The sequence below is a fragment of the Muscardinus avellanarius genome (assembly GCF_963383645.1).
Source record: "Muscardinus avellanarius genome assembly, chromosome: 14".
Lineage (NCBI taxonomy): Eukaryota > Metazoa > Chordata > Mammalia > Rodentia > Gliridae > Muscardinus > Muscardinus avellanarius.
This window is the reverse complement of record NC_137800.1, coordinates 76,819,110-76,836,271: the sequence shown is the minus strand read 5'-3', so window position 1 is coordinate 76,836,271 and position 17,162 is coordinate 76,819,110.

Genomic DNA, 17,162 nt, shown 5'->3' with positions numbered 1-17,162 from the left:
TGATTGGGGATTTCTGTGATGGGGAGTATTCTGTGATGACTCGCCCTATATTCTGCAGAGCATACTCTCCATTGTTGGATTCATTTATTTGTTAAATAAATGTTGATTGATCCTCTACTACACATCAGGCAATGGAGAAGAGTTCCTGCTCTGAAAGAAAACATTGTCTCGGTCCAGGTTCTTAATATTGAAGCAGAGATTAGCATAGGGGGCCTTGGATATGTTTATTCCTCCGATTTTCTCTGGTTTCTACTTGCTTAGGTCAAGATCAAAGAGTCAATATAAAGTCTCCCTCCTTTTTCCAGACTCTGTCTCCAAACATTCAGAAAATCCTGTCGACTCTGCCTTCAAACATTCAGAAAATCCTGTCGACTCTGCCTTCAAATATTGCCAGAACCTGATCACCTGCCCGTCCTGTACCATGCCTATTGCTGCCCTCCTGGTCAAAACCAACAAGTCCATGTACTATCACTTCTTGCCTCTCCTCCTGCTTATTCCAACACGCTGGTTCAACTGGGGACCTGCTCACTGGCTCTTTTCCTCTGACTGGCGTATTTTTCTACCAGGTAAATACTTGGCTGGCTCACTTTCTTTATATCACTTGTTCAAAATTCACTTTCCTAATGAGGTCTACCTGGACTATTTCATCCTCTGAATGGAACCCCTGCCAAGTGGTCCTGATTTCTTTTAGCCTGCTCTACTTTTTTATTGCATAAAACATATCCTGTTTCAACACTGTAGGCTTTCAATATTTATTGTATTTGTTTTTGATTGTTTCCTCTCCTTCATGTAAGATTCCCCCCAGGATAGATATCTTTTATTTATTTTATTCCCTGGTGTTTCTAAGAGCCTAGAACAGTACCTGGTTAATAGCAGGTAATAAATAAATATTTCCTAAATCCAAGGGTTTGTGATTCCCTTGAAACTGATTATAAAATGTATGTGTGTAACTTTTCAGAAAGCAGCATTGTAGCTTTTATTAGATAATTAACAGGAATTTTATCTAAAACTAATTTTGAAACCACTATTATATTTACTAGAATATGATTCATTTATTAGGGTGCTTCTTGAAAATAATTAGAACAAAAATATGAAATTGTAACAGTATGTGTTATTAGATGGTTTATTGACCCATTTGCTGACAGGAATGCATAAAAATATTCCTTGTGAAGACCTAAAGAAAGAGAAAGAAGAGAGAAAGGAGAGAGGAAAAATTCACAAAAAAACTAAAGTCTTTGTTAGTAAAAATTCTGGCGAACAAGTGTTAACTAATGTTGTTAGTTAATAATAATGCTAATACTCATAATTATTGTCTGTAGAACTTTTCATTTGAAAGTCTGGAAGTACTTTATAAACATTAATTAGTGACATTTCACAACACCCTAGTGAGACAGGTAAGTATTACTGTATCCATTTAATATCTTTAAAGAGATTCTAAAGGTCATGTAACAAGAATAGCAACTAAAGCAATACCTGGAAATCTTCACCCACCTCCGAATTCTAACATATGTACTCTAGCATATGGGTGTATGGGCCCTTTCTTCTAGAATGGATTCATGATTTGTGAGGTTCTGGTATTCGTGGAAGGTAGTGTTCTCCGGTGGGCTCAGAGGAACTGCCGAAACTATGTGGTGTACTAAGTGTTGTGTTTTTATTTTAAAATTATGCTTTACAACAGATTATAGTCTCTCGGCCATTTTTCCCCAGCTTTGTCTTCCCTCTTGTAGGTTTGACATACTGCTCAAATTTTGGCTTTTTTCTTATAACCTCTTCTACCTTACATCAAGGACTTGGGTTCTAGTTCTATCTGGTAATACCTCTAAATAACTCCAAATCTCTGAGCCTCTCAAAGCCTCAGTTTCTTAATCCACAAAATGAGCACACTGGCTTTAGCATCTCTGTTTCCTTGAAGCAACAAAAGAACCTGACTCGGTGTGGGAGGATCCTTTCAGAAGATTGCTTCAGGCAGTTTTCATGTTAGAGGAAAATAAGGTAGAAGGTTGTTAGAGAAATATTTGCCTTAAGAAGAGAGCCTTTTAATGTTCCGTCTTTATAAATGGTCTGGAGTAGGTTTTATGTTCGTTTCTTTTTGTTTCTGAGACCCTCTTAATAATTATCACAAGCTTTATTTTCTTGGGGACAGGTGAGATGAAACAGTTGTTCCATAGATCCTGGCTTTGGGGCTTTTGAAAGGAGTACCTTTCCTCTTGCTCTCTTCTTCACCTATTTATGTTTCTGCTTCTGAAGGAACCTCTTTGTCTCTCCCGAGGAGTGTCAGCTCACATCTTAATCACTTTGTGTGTAATCTCATTAGAGATAATCCCATTTGCCGAAGTGTCAGTATCTTTCCTTGGTGCAGAGGCAGGGATTCCTATCGCTGGATTTGGAGAGCTGATCCAGTCTGAGTTATAAATAGAGCAGTCATAGCTGCTCTTCCTGCGACTTTTTGATGCTAGCATTGAAAGAGATGGAGGTGGATTCTTGAAACTTGTCACACTAAGTCCCTATCAATCTTGAGTTTAGAAAGAAAGGGCATGATCTTTGTGTTTTTATTTTTCCAGTCTAAATGAAAAACACTGAAACATTTCATTCAAGCACCCCCAGATCTCAAGTAAGTTTAACATATCAATCTGACGATTATGCCCTCTTAGGATTGCCCTGTTTTTATTTGTGGGGTAAACAAACAAAAGGCGAATGGACACACAAAAATATACATGAGCAAACAAAAGCCCTCCCTCCCCTTGTTTGACTTTGAACACTCGCCTATAGTGGTTCTCATCAACACCCTTGAGATGGTGAAATTCCAGTTCACTCAAACAACCACATTTAATGATCAAGGGCTTGCTTCGAGGAGGCTCAGGACTGGTTGCATGGGAAGGCTGATAATGTGAGCAGCGTTCAGTTTCTCAGGGATTCCAATCTATATGGCTCCGTCTGTCATAACATACACCACGTTAAACGTGCGAAACAAGTCTTATGGAAACCCCATCTCTCTCTGCCGTCCTCCTCCCCCCATAAGCAACAAATTCACATCCTCATATTCTTAAAGTGGTGGGGGTAGGTGGGGGTGGAGAACAGCAGTCATTCTCATTTGATGGTTTGAAAAAAGAAAAGATGTTGGTACCACTCACTGACTGGCTAATGAATAATCAGATTTCACAGCGTGAGTGCTGGGGTGGTAATTTGGTTGCACGCCATGCTCTAAACCCATGGAATAGTGCTTCATTAATGTGAAGACCTGTATAATCAAACAATTAGCAGTCTCTCTGCAACGAAAGCAGCTTTTCATCAGCATATATACTTTGTCGAAAGATGAGTCCCAAATCAGTGGCTCTGACAGCAACTAGAGTTATACTAAGTTATAATGACCATAACACAGAGAGCAACCCTGGCATTTTTGGCCATTACCTTGAGCTAAGGACCCAGCAACAACCGATGGTTCAGCATCACGGAAGAGCAGCAAACATCTGTAGGAAATGTGGGATTCCGATTGTGCCTTCTAATTTTATTTATGCAAGCTCTATTTTATAGCTTTCATGTTTCTCCTCATTTTATATTCTTTAGGGTTAAGAAGCCTAGAAAAGATGCTGTGCATTATCATGGGGAAAGAGGAACTTTGATCTTCCTTCTATTTTGCTTATTTACATCAATGATTTATGTCATCTTCCTTCTAATATAGCTGATTAGCCTCTTTGGAGACTTTGTCTCAGTAACCATGGAGAAAGGATGCTGTTTTATGGCAAGATCTCTCATCTGCTTTGTTGACTAATTCACATCAAATCAATGCCCAACAGGGCTGCTTGTAGGACCAGGAGACAGAGACCTTGGGTTCCTGGTGCCCTACAGTTTCCAGATTCTTTTTATCCCTAAACAAGCCCTGAATATATTGGGTTGCTTTCTATATATGCTCAGTGCAAAGGAGGTTATAAGTACTACCTTAGGACTTTCTTTTTTAAAGGTAAAATGTAAGTTTTCAGCAAATTTCAGTGGACTACTGTTTTACAATTAATTTGGCTCTTCAGAGTCAGAGGCAGCAAACTTTTTTGTACAGTTCTAAATAGCATATATGTAGGCTTTGTAGGGCAAGAAGAAAAACCACATATTTTGTAGATACATAAAGCTTATGTGAATTCTTGGCTTGTGGGCCTTATAAAAATATGTTGTGTACTGAGTTTAGCAAGTGCGCCATTGTTTGCTAATTCCCGGTCTAGATCACAGGCTTTATAAAAAAAATTAGTGTGTGTGTGTGTGTGTGTGTGTGTGTGTGTGTGTGCGCAAATCAGCAACTGCCACATTTCTTAATTTCATCCAGGGTTGCTGTTTTGCTGGGGACAATAAAAGTTTTGCAAACATTCTATTTAATAGAAATTCTTAGCAGTAGCCAACAAAAATGTACGGAATGGCTACAGTTCCTTACGGAGAAGGGTAAGAACATGATTAGCCCTGAAATTCTAGTGTCTTTTTTTTTTTTGACTCAGAGTGGTAGGTGGAGCAAGGCACTCATGGGCAGTTTGTGTGGGTAGGACAAGCTCAGCTTATGTGTCCTGGGTGGGTCATGGTTTGAGGTCTGTTTTTTAGAAAAGCAGTTGTAGTTTCTCACACACACACACACACACACACACACACACACACACACACACACAGTAGTAGTTCGACACAAAAGAGTTTGTACCTTTACAAAATACTTTTAGTAAATACCTTTACTGAAAGCTGTACCTTTACTAAGATTATTTATGTCATCTTCCTTTTTCCCCCAATACTAGAGAGTTAAACCCAGGGACACCCTACCTCCAAGCTACACTCCCAGCCCTATTTTTTATTCTTTATTTTGAAACAGGGTCTCACTAAGTTGTGGAGTGCCTCAACTTAGTAGTTGAGGCTGGCCGTAAACCTGTGATCCTCCCAGCTCAGCCTCCCAAATATTAGAATCACAAGCGTGCACCACCATGCTCAGCTTTATCTTTCTTTTAGTGTGTTGCTGATTATTTATAAAATCCATCTCAAAAAATCTGGATTGACTATATTAAGTTTGATTGATGTAAAGACAAGTAGATCCAATCCTGGAAAGAGTATTCCCCTCATGACTGAAACCTCCAGTCAGATTTGGGTACTAAAACAATCATTTGTGAACATAATTACCAGGATGATAGAGCAAGTATTCTCAGGACAAGTCATGCTCTATTACTCTCACACCTTCTTTGACATGTTACCCATGAGATAAATCATAAAAATAAGTAGATGTGATATTTATGAGCTCTGGTAAGGTGTTTGATAAGATCTCTTATGAGATCTTTGTGACAAAGTGGAAAAATCCCTATTAGAAGTAGACACATAAAATTCAAGACCCCCCAAAAAAGTTATAGAAACTGAGATGGAGAATAACTAAAAGAAAAGAAATAAACACACAAATGTGGGTTTACTAGTAGAATGGCAGGCTCTAAATGGTGCTAGTTAATGGTTTGATATAGCCAGGGACAGAGAGCTCTAGTGACTGCCTGCTGTTATTTTATTCCCCAAAGGTTGATGCATTTGAAACTTGGTTCCTAGTGTAATAATGTAAGGAGGTGATATGAACCTCTAAGAGGTGAGCCTAATGGGAGGTCTTTAGGTCACTGGGGGTGTGCCCTTGGAAAAGATGGAGGTAATTCTCTTGAAATTCTTGGTTAGTTCTTTTGAGAGGTTATTATATAAAGAACAAGCCTGGACCCACCCAGCTCTCTGACATCTCGTCTGGAGATGTGATGTTTCCTGTCCATGTGTGCACCAACTTTAGTTATACCATCTCCCATAATATCCTCACCAGAGCTGAGCTGATGCCAGTGCCATGCCTTAAGCTTCCACAACCATTCTCTTTACAAAATTAGCTTGCCAAAGGTATTATAAAATAATGCAAAACAGACTAATAACCGTCCACTAGATGTTGTTCTTTACCATATTCTGGTCACATGAGGACAGAAAAGTATTCTTGTCAAGTCTGAAGATAACAAGAAGCTGAGCGATCACACAAATTCAGTGCATAACAAAGTTAAGAAGTTAAGAAAGCAACACAACTTTTACCACTTATGCTATAAGCAAAATATAATTTAACTGAGGCAGATGCACCTTTTATATTTGAATTAAAACCACAATAACTAATTATACAAGTCCTAGATGAAAAAGTCTTTCCTTGACGAAGGAGAAATGAAAATTTGATTTAAATTTTCAGTAGTTGCAGTGAGGCCATAGGGTAATTGGCAGTACCTGTGACTGTATTCAGGAAATTCAATTATCCAAACGTGTTCACTTAGAGGACCCAGTCTTACTCTATTTCATTCCAAGCATATTTAGATGATATAATAAAAAGGAAATAGATAAAAGTATGTTTGAGAAAGAACTGCCGCAAAGCCAGGGATGTGAAATCAAGTCATACTGCTGCGTTGAATGTAAGCCTGTGGAAGAAACAGAGTGTCTCTTTTCTTAAATTTTCAGGTTCTACTATGGTCTGACTCAATCAGAATAAGAATGGTGCTAGGTGACCTGCAATTCCAAAAACTTCTCCAGACCATCTCCCAAAGTATGGAGGCCAGATAATTAAGGAAAGAAAGAAAGGAAAGGAAAGGAAGGAAGGCAGGCCCATTAAACTAGACGAAATAACTAGTTAACTTAAATCTGATTAATAGCTTTCCCCACTGTTCTTCCATTTGCTTTAGACTCAACATTAGACTGTAGTTTCTTCAGTGACAAATCACCTTCACTTGTTAGTGGGCTCACATCAGACTAAATCTAGTTACTTTGAATAGCCATGTATTTAGGAATTGTGGTGTCTAAGATTTGGATAAATCAGTGTAAACCTATCATTTTAGCCTGAGAAAACAGTTCTGTTATTTTCTCCACTGAGAGTTGATCAGAAGGAATAGAGTAAGGGAAATACCCATAGAGGACCCGGCACTGAAGGATCTCGGTTCTTACCGCTCTGCATATGAACAACCATGGCCCATATTCATATATGTATATCTACCACCGAGCAATTCCATGGGCATGGCCTTTGTAATACTTACACAAGCTTAAAATCTAAGACTTTTAAAATTTTTCTCACCACATCTAAGCATTTAGAATTTCTGATGATTCTGCTTCTGAAATGTCTTCTTGAACCATCCTTCCTTCCTCTGTTCTCAATGTTATATTCAGGTAAAAGTCTAGTTAGTTGTGTTACCCTCTAGATCCTCAATCCTCCTTCCTTCCTCCCCAAGACTGCTTGATCCATCCTCTTAAAGCACGGTTCTAATCCTCTTCCTCCAATAAAATCTTACAGGATGAAGTCCGTGTACCTCACCCAACAAAAGATGTCACAATGTCAGGTTTCAAACTTTGGTTCATTTGCTTGAAAGGCATTTATTAAGCTGCTTCTTGCAGGGCTTGGGGAACTAACGATGAAAATAAGTATTTAAAGCCTCAATGCACTGACCCCGTGTTCTGACTGTAGTAGTATGTCACTTCCGGGTCCTCTTCAGCCTCTCAGTTTTTGAATATCAAATACCATCCGACCATAAAGGCTTCAGTCCTTTCTAAGTTCTTTCCTGATCTCCACGATGAGAAATAACCTGCCCCTCTTTGAATATTCTCAGCGCAGTATTCATGGCAGTGATTGCTATTTAGTAGTTTGAATATCTGTACACTGGTTTTTCTGCTAGAATATAATCACCATAAAGTGTAGAAACTGGCCTGACTTCTCTCCACTGCCTCCAGAACAGTGTTCAATAAGTATTTATTTGGTAGAAGAATGACTCATTTGGGTTTAAAGCAAGAGATTTTGATTTATGATGCATGGCCACGGTAAAAAGCAATACGACATACAAACCCTTCAGGATTTAAATGGGTGCATGCCAGCGCTCTCAGCCAGAAAGGTCACCACATCATAACTGAAGCCTCGCTCTCCTTGCTGTGCTTGTGGACCGCAGAGGGCTCCTTATGTGGCCAGTGGTCACTCTCCAGCGGTCGGCCTCTCAGTCGACTCCTGCTTGCCGCCTGTAGGGGCAGGACCATGGATGGGCAACGTGTGGAGCTTTCTTGGTTTCCTTCACCCCTAGCCTCTCCTTCTTATTCTGCAGTTTGCCAAGCACCCGAGGGAGAAGCCAGGAAATTTTCCATCTTCTCTAATATGTCCAGTCATTTCCCCACCATACTGCTCCCCTGAAGAAATCCCAGAAGGGAAGGATGAGGGGTGGTCCCCACCCCATTGCCCGGGGTGGGCCAGGATATTCTTCTTCTCTTTCTTTCTGTGTCCATTCCATTCTCCAAGGAATAAGAAAAGAAAAATCAGCTCAAGCTTAAAAAAAATTTGATTTCTGTATGTGCTACCGTGCTGAAAAACTCCAAGGAAATTGAAATATTGGGCCCCTTCTCCTTTCAGTATCTGTTTCAGTAGAAGGGATATTTTAAGAGTCCAGAAGGAGTAATTGGTCCTTTAAAAAGCAATTTCAAAGAAAAAGCAGGCATATAAAGCTGGACTGGCCAGACTTACCATTTGTTTTAGGATGCTGCGTGAGGATGTGGTCCTCTAAACCAGCAAGGCTTCTGCCATCTTGTAGAGAGCGTAACCGTAGGGAAGGGTCCCACATGCTTACCGCTCTCTGACAGACACCCAGCTACAAGTCTCTCCCATAGAGACTTGACCCAGTATCAACACGGAGTGGGAAGAGCTAGGTGCCAGCACGCTGATGGCCAAGAGAAGAAGGCACAGTGACCCTGATTCCCCCTGTGGGATTCACACACAAAAATCAGGCTTATTTGTAGAAGCAGTGCTTAAGACAATAATATTTATTAAAAATATTTTTTGCAGGGCTGCAGATAGAACCCAGGGCCTTGAGTATATGCCAGGCAAATACTCTACTACTGAGCAACAGCCCCAGCCCAAGGTGATGATATTTTAAATTATGTTTAAAGATATTTTAAAATAAAGTTCTGCTAAAATCTGTTGAGGGAAAATTTAAAGATTGGTAAATCTCAGCATTTTTTAATCTATCTGCCAGGTTTATAAAAAATACCGAACCTGTCTAAACTGGATGGTGTATGTTGACATGTTCACAAATATAATCCTATACTAAATGAATTGAAGAAAAATAGTAAATTTAGATAACTTAGCATATCACTAGAGAAAATGCATTATTACTCACTGTGGTTGAAACATATTAAAGTCACAAATAAAATTAAAGCTACTCTGTTATCATAAAAAAACAGCATTTTTCCTTCTCCTTCCCCACTAAAAAAAAGTAATAAAGATCTGTTCCTTCTTTCCCTCGCTTTTTAGTATTTTATAACTACGAAATTTTTTTCTTTTCACTTTTTCTTTATTTTTTTGCAAAAATCTTTGATTTAACAAATCATCGCCACAAGCTAACCCACATCTGAATCTAGAAAATGCACTTGGCGTTACCCTTCTCCGTTCCCATATATTTGAAGTAAATTACATCAAATTGTATTTGAAATACCAAACTGGCATTAATGGAAGCTTTTTTTTTTTTTTTTTGCTCCAGGCACCATTTTAAAATAGATGAGCATAAAAATGCAGACTGCATCATTAAGTTTATATGAAACTAGTGAGAATAAAAATCACCATGTAAGTTCTAATAAGATGTGTTTTTCATTCCAGTTTAATAACCCAAGACTATATTCATCTTCCAGTATAATAAATACACAGAGAGCGATGTATTCTTTTGTGGGCTTAACATGTTGAGGTTTCTTCTCCCACCCCACCCCCAAGAAGATAGAGTTTTCTGGGAAGCTGGGTGAAGAAAATTCTTTAATATGGCAGTGCAGAGTATTATTATCATAAATAATTAATGTGCACAGCAGAAGAAAGCCGAGCTTCATTAATAATTCTTATTTTTCGTTGGCATAAGCCAGAGGTGCTGTATCTTCTTTCACCCTATCTATGTCAATTTCCTTGATTTTAATTTAATAGATGTTAAAATTTTTAAAGGCACGGTGCATTATGCAGTGGGTTTTTGTTTTTGACTAAATAACATCCTCCTGCTAATTCTTACCTGCCATGGTATTTTTAGAAGCCGGCAAAAGGCAGGAGGGGAGAAGTTGCGGTGAGCGAGGTGGTGTGGGCATCAGTGTCAGCCCTTCCATCCTCCATCCCCTCGGGGACCAGTTAGGATGCTCCTTTGATTAGAACCTCAGGAAATATTAAGAAGCCCTGCCATGAATCTGAGCTCATCAAACTGCCCTGTTTATTTATCACATTCAGGGCTGATCCACCTTCTAAGTCCTGAAAACATGACTTCTCCCTGACACAACCTTGCCTTTGTGATCACTTGTCAAAACCTCCAAATCTTTGTTAACAGCCCATTGTAATTTATTAATTCAGCCTCCGAGCAGGGAAGCAGCTAAGCGTTTCTGATAAACACAATGAAGGGAGTAAAGAGAGCCGGGCAGGCATGGTGGCGCACGCTTGTAATCCCAGTAGCTGGGAGGCCGAGACAGGAAGATTGCAGGTTTTCGGCCACCCTCAGCTACTCAGGGAGGCCCTTTGCAACTTAGTGAGACCCTGTTTCAAAATAAAGAATCAAAATTAGGACTGATGGGGTAGCTCCGAGGTAGAATGTCCCTGGGGTTAATCCCCAGTTCTGCAAAAATAAATAAAAATAATAAATCAATAAATAAGCTATTATTGAGAGCATCCAGGCTGCATTTTAAAAGGAAAAGCAAGGAGCACGCATGCTATTCCAACTTGGGAGAACTGGTGTGCAATCTGGGCAGCAAAGAGAGAGCCTTTCAGCATCATTGCATGGGGGAAGCAAGCCAGGAAGCAGTGAGCAATTGTAACCACTTTGGGAAAGTTCTGGTAAAAAAACAACAACTTGGACCTTGGGTCTGTGCATATTGGTAGTCCTCCCTGCTCAGCACCGGGGGCTGAGATTCTCTGCAGCCACTGAGCTCTTCATCTGGCTCGCCTTCACCTCTCAGGTATCAGGTAGCTTTCTCTACAGTTCAGCTAAGGTGAGGAGAGAAATCCAAGCACCTATGATATGATCTGAGATACTCCTGTACCATCTGCCGTATTCAGGGAAATGCAAGTGCGTGGTTTAACCCCTGCGTATAGACTGTCAGTCCTGGAAGTCGCAGCCGTTGCCAGATGAGCAGAGCAGTCCATGCGTTTCCTTCAGCCCTGACAGCCACACCTGGCACTTGGCCTCCTCCTTCAGGCTCGAGGCCCAGCAAGGGCCTCTATTTGCTTTTGGGGGTGGGCTTTACATTTCCTAATCCACTGTCAGGTTTGAAGTCAAAGATTCTGGATAGCTAAACTTCTCCACGTCCATTGTTATTAGTTGGGAAGACTGAGTAGTTAGTGAAATGCTGGCATTAATTGAGCACTTACTATAGGCCAGATTCGATTCACACACAACAGACAGCTAATCCTCGTAACAAATCTTCCACGGGGAGTTTAACATCCTGAAAGTCAAATTGCTTTATCTACGTAATGGCCAAAAATTTAGTTTGCTGAAAAGTTAAATAACTTTCTATGGTCAATTAATGTGGCTAGGGAGATTTGTTAAACTCAGAGGAGAAACCAGCTCCTTTTGGAGATAGATTTTTTTACATCTATTTATGTCAGTCTCTCTCTATATTATATGAGCAGATATGTATATATATATATGTATCTGTTGTATATGAAAAAAAATGTGTTTTTAGCATCATTGACCCTTAATTTTTTATTAATTTGTCATTAGCCAAATATTAGGTGTTTTCATTTGTCCGTTTCTTTCATCATGTGGTATTCATTTGGACCACCTTTCTCTGCCATTACTTGGTTGCTCTCACCGAATGCAAACTAACCCTAATATGAGTAGCAGGTAAACCTTTGAGAAGTTAAACTGATACCAAAAATTCATATGCTATGAATTTCTAGTGTACCCTCTCTACTTTCTGCCGACTGTAAGACCCTTTCTCCTGCACCAGTGGTAGTTTTCCCACAACCATGAATCCATCTTTAGTGGAGGCTAGAGGACTGCGGAGACTTGGCTTCCCTGCGCCAGGAAGGGGAGCCTGGGCAGAGAACACACAGCCTACTTTAGGCTCAGTCTCTTCTATTGGGTGACACACTTGCTATTCAAAATCGACTGATGTTCTTTAGCCTCGGAGACTCTGAACCGTGCCAGTGGTCTGCTTGTCCTTACAGATGTTCCTGCCGACACAGTCGTGATCCAGGTTTGCTCAGAATCCTTCCCACTCCACCCTGTTCACCATGCCCATATTCTTGGCACTCTGTCCCACTTGTTCCAGGGAACCTGCTATTTGAAAGTTGATTTCTGGCTCACTTGAGCTCCCAAGCTAGGTTGCTACTCCTGGAGAGGAAGGAATAGCTCCTGTCTCGGTCAGTGCTTGGAGCACAACTGCCCTTCAGAAACAATATGTTTATATGAAAAAGTAGAAGATTAAACAAAGATTGCACAGTGGAAGATATCCAGTCCTCACCAACCTGATGCGATTGCTGCCTGGATCTTGGAGTGAGGTCGTTTAGAAATAGCTTGGAGAACCAGGCGTGGTGGTGCACGCTTGTAATCCCCACGTTTGGGAGGCAGAGACAGGAGGATCATGCAGGCTTGAAGCCAGCCTCGCTGGCTTAATAAGAGACCCTGTTTCCAAATTTAAAAAAATATATAAAAATAGGTCTGGGAGTGTAGCCCGGATATAGAAGGGTCTCCAGGAAACCCAGTACCACCAAAAAAGAAAAAAAGAATAAAAAAAAATAGCTTGGAGTTTTCATTGTTTGGGCTTGGCCTGTCTTCTCTATGGAAAAGGTCAACTCCCCGTGCAATGCCAGTGGTCAGAGCACCTGTTTTACACACTCTTCTGTGCAGGTGGCTTTTACAAGGCCACATGTTGCGTTTAATGTCTCCCTTTAGAGTTCCCATCTCTCTTGCTTAGTGATACAGCATTGCATGGTCTTACCTAGGTAATATCTAAGAATTTCCATGGCAAAGAGTCCAATGAGACAAACACACCTGTGTTTTAATTGTGTGTTTGCTTCAAGAACAGCAAAGAAGAAAAAGGTTTTGTTTAACACTCCCAGGGTCAATAGTTGTCAAAGGAGAAAAATGAAATAAGAGGTGAAAGTTACTGGCTGTGTAGTCTTAGTCTCCACACTAAAAATAAACAAGCGTTGCAGCTGGACCCACCCTTCCCCTGCCTTCCTCGGCCTAACCTTGATCATTGTGTTGCAGAGTATTTAATTACTCATAGTAAGCTTGTGGTTAGAAGTCAAAGGGTCAGTCTGAGAAGCAGTGTTGTACCACATGTGAAAATCCTGACCTCACACACTGGAGTCATGAAAAAAGATGTGTTTCTGAGTACCAAAGTCAAACCAGGTAGAGGTGCTAGGGAATGTCATTGTGGATGGGGAAGTCCTGTTTAAACCCGGTGCCGTCTGCAATAGTTTGGAGCCAGGGCTTGTATGTTGTTAGGGAGTCTACAGCCACCAAAGCCAAATCCAACTGCCTAGTGTGTATCAGGGCTGGGCAGCTTCACCAATGGCCAGCCAGCTGGCAGAAGATGAAACTGTAGCTGATTGTCAGTTGACTAATTTATAGTGAGTCATAAGGTACCACCAAATAGACTGCTACCTTTGCATCACTCCATCCATGTATTCTCCTCTTTTACCAGGAAACCAAGTTAGGATTCCAGGGCTCGTTTGCAAACACAGGGAGTCCAATGATCTCTCGAGCATTTCTGTGGAGTGCAGAACACCATATGGCTAACTGAGCTATTTGCATGCACGAGGTACATCCCACAGTTTCAGCATTCCGCTGGACTTTCTTCTTGTGCCAGCAAATAAGCAATGTGAACCCTTTACTCCCCACCTCCATCTTTCCTGGATTTCATTTAAATCCAAGACCCTTGGGTCCATTTGGCGGAAAGTACCTCTCCAAATACTCACCCACAGGACTGTTCTCACAAACAGGTTACTAGTTCATGTATACAATGGCTAAATCTTCATTCTCTAATGACACCTAAAGGGCCCCCTCAGTTACTAGTATTAAAATGCCCCAGAATCACACTTTCAGGTCCTACAAGGATAGTTTTCTACGCTTCAAAAGGTGTCACTTTCTGACACTTTCTGAGTCAGAGTAATAATTTATGTCACCAGCTAACTTTTGTCCCAAAGTCTACTGCCCCTGTCTACCATTACTACAAGTATCAACTCTCATTTTGCTAGTAAAATCAGAAGTGCCCTTTGCTAGATTATTTTTGCCAATAAAATGCCAGATAGAGTAGATTTACTGTATTTCTTAAAGTAGTCAATAAGATAAAAACCTCTAAGCCCAGACCAGAAAATGACATCAAATAAATAGATCTATACAGATAAGAAAGGGGTACCATGTCATTTTTAAAGTAACTTGGGGCCTGTTTACTACTCCACAAACAAAGAGAAATCATACGTACCACCTCCTTGACTTTTTAAAAAAACAAATGCCTGACTTAAAAAAAAAATTGGTTCTAGAAGGGACATAGCTAAAATGGGATCTTAACAATATCTATGTCCTAAAGAGTTTCAATTTTTATTAAAACATATCACACTTGAGGAATGATTGAACAACTGGTTGGAAGTCACAGAAATATTAACTCTAATGAGCTCATTTAAATAGAAACAGGCCTGCTACCCCGCTGGTTGTCAAAAGTTTTCAAAGACAGTTTCTCTCAAATAAGCAGGGTCCTGCAGACTGTGTCCATCTGTCTTCACGAAAGAGCATTTGACGTGCTCTGGGAGGATGTGCTCCTGTGGAAACACCATTTGGAATTATTGATCTCTTGATCACTTGAAGATCTCAGTGGGAAACCGGAACAGCAATGGACTCAGGCAAAAACCACCAGCACTATGAACATTTTTTTTTTAAAGAAAAAGTTGATGTCCTAGGTAGCTGAAAGGAAAGTAAAATTGTGCTTACTAAGGAAGGAATATCTTTTACTCCTCTCTTTGAATCACAGAATGGGATTTTCCTAGTTTGCCCAAAGGCCTCCTTGGTCTTCCCTTACCCTAGTGGCAAATCTGTCCCTCTATTCTCGATTCTTATATTTCTAGCCTTGGTTTCAGAGAATTCATATTCTGCGGCTGAACACTTAGCGCAGCTCGAAGATGTAGATTCTGTGTCTTTAAGTGTTTGTCACCGGTGAGTTAGAGAAAGCGTAATGGTGCCTGAAAGCAATCATGAATGCTGGACGGAATGATGCACATTAGCTTATACTGTTTCCTTAAACAACTTAGGTTTCCATAGAATTCCAGAAAAAGAAGGAAGCTTGGATACCAGATTTACTCCCTCCTCATTTTGCATGGAAGGAATTAAGGTGCAGAGAGGTACAGTGAGGTCTTGAACTTCCAACTCACTTTTTCTCTAGGAAAAAGTACCTCTTAATTTGGTGATACAGAACTCTGATGTGGCCAAGTAGATAAAGCATTAAAGAGGTTGGTTTTAAGACTTTTGTAAAGCAAGATAACCCTGCTGTGTTATCCTTAGGAATCTTCCATGTGGTTATATCTGTGGGTCCCTCGGTAACCAGAGGCCTTCATAAATGTTTGTTGAATGACTCAACCCAGAAAAGACTGAGTTCCTTATCACTATTACAGATAACGAGGTCAGCTACAATGGCAGATGGGCTGAGAGTGAAGGATGGAAACTCGTAAAATAATATCAATATCAAAAGGAAAAGACAAAGTAATTTTGTGTGCAACAATTAAGCATCCAAATGTATTTAAGAAAGTTCCTGAGGCACAGAAGGAAATGGGGGAAGGATGCACCACATAAGGTTTTCTGAAATGTTATTTAAGTCTATATGAAAATGAATTTAGCTCCAGGAGGGAGTTGTTTAGAGGCTCAGCTGCAATGACCGTTGCTTAGCCTTCATGTTTTCCCTTTCTGTTTTGCTTTGGGGTGCACACCGAGGGCAAATTAAACAAACAGAACTCCGCAGCATGGTGCTTTTGAGAATGGGAGACATTCCTGTGTAAAACATGGGCGTACATGCACATGCTCTACCCTGGCTTGTTAGCTGCTTTTCTGCCTCTGAGACGCCCCCAAGAATAGTCCTGACTACAAGCCATGTCACACACACTTTCCCCGGGCCAGCTTGGAGGGAGTAGTTGGAGAACCAGAGTGTGCCATCCACTGTAAACACATCGGATCCCGTGTCGGCCAGCTCACTTCCCGGGTGCTGTGGCCCAGGCCTTGTGCAAGCTCGATTTTTATCCAGGGTTTTGTTTACCTCACCTGTTCAAAGCCACCTTCATGCCAGCCCTCCCAACTCAGATGCTAATCTTATATGAAAAGGAGATCCTTGCCTAAAATGAGCCAGAGCTGACAAGACTTGTTCAAAGAAGCAAAGACACTTTGTAAAACTGAGTAATCAGAGCTGGGCATGGTGGTGCCTGCCTGTTATTTCTTAATAACAGCCTTGGGAGGCTGAGACAGGAAAAGCGTAAGTTTGAGGCCAGCCTCGGCAATTTAGTGAGACTCTCCGCAACCTAGTAAGACTCTGTTTCAAAACAGAAAAGAAAAAGGTCTGGGGGTGTAGCTTGGAGGTAGAATCCTTTGGGGTTTAATTCCCCAGGACCAAAAAGAAAAAAATATAATTGGTAGAGAAGAAAGACATGTTCTTTCTTTTTCTGTTTTTCAAGTGTTTTACGTTGTAGTTATCATGGATGCCCTGGTTTTGTCCTCTTGGCATGGTTCAAGCTATGTAATAAGGATGAAACGGATTTTAGGGCACGATGCTTGAGAGGCTGGCTGGGGGACACCCTCCAAGACAGAGCCTTTCAGCTGCCTGCAGTCAGTTCCTATTTTTAATATTAAAGGCATATGGAGAGAAACAGGACAGAACGTAGTGTTCTGGGAAACCAGTAATCAAATGGCCTAAAGCTAATGTTTACTTTTTGGAATGTTTCACGAAGGCATTACTTGGAGATGTAAAAAAAAAGAGAGAGAGAGCACCTAATAATAGCCTTTCAGTTGTGGAAATAGAAAAGCAGCGCAGACATGATAATTGAATTTGGTTTGGATGGTCAGAATGTGTGTATTACTACAGCTGTATTTTCTAAAGCATCCACTTGACTTTTAATACATGTCCTATGTTATATTCTCTTTGCCCATTGCCGCATTTGAAACTGGTTAATTGCCTTACCAGCC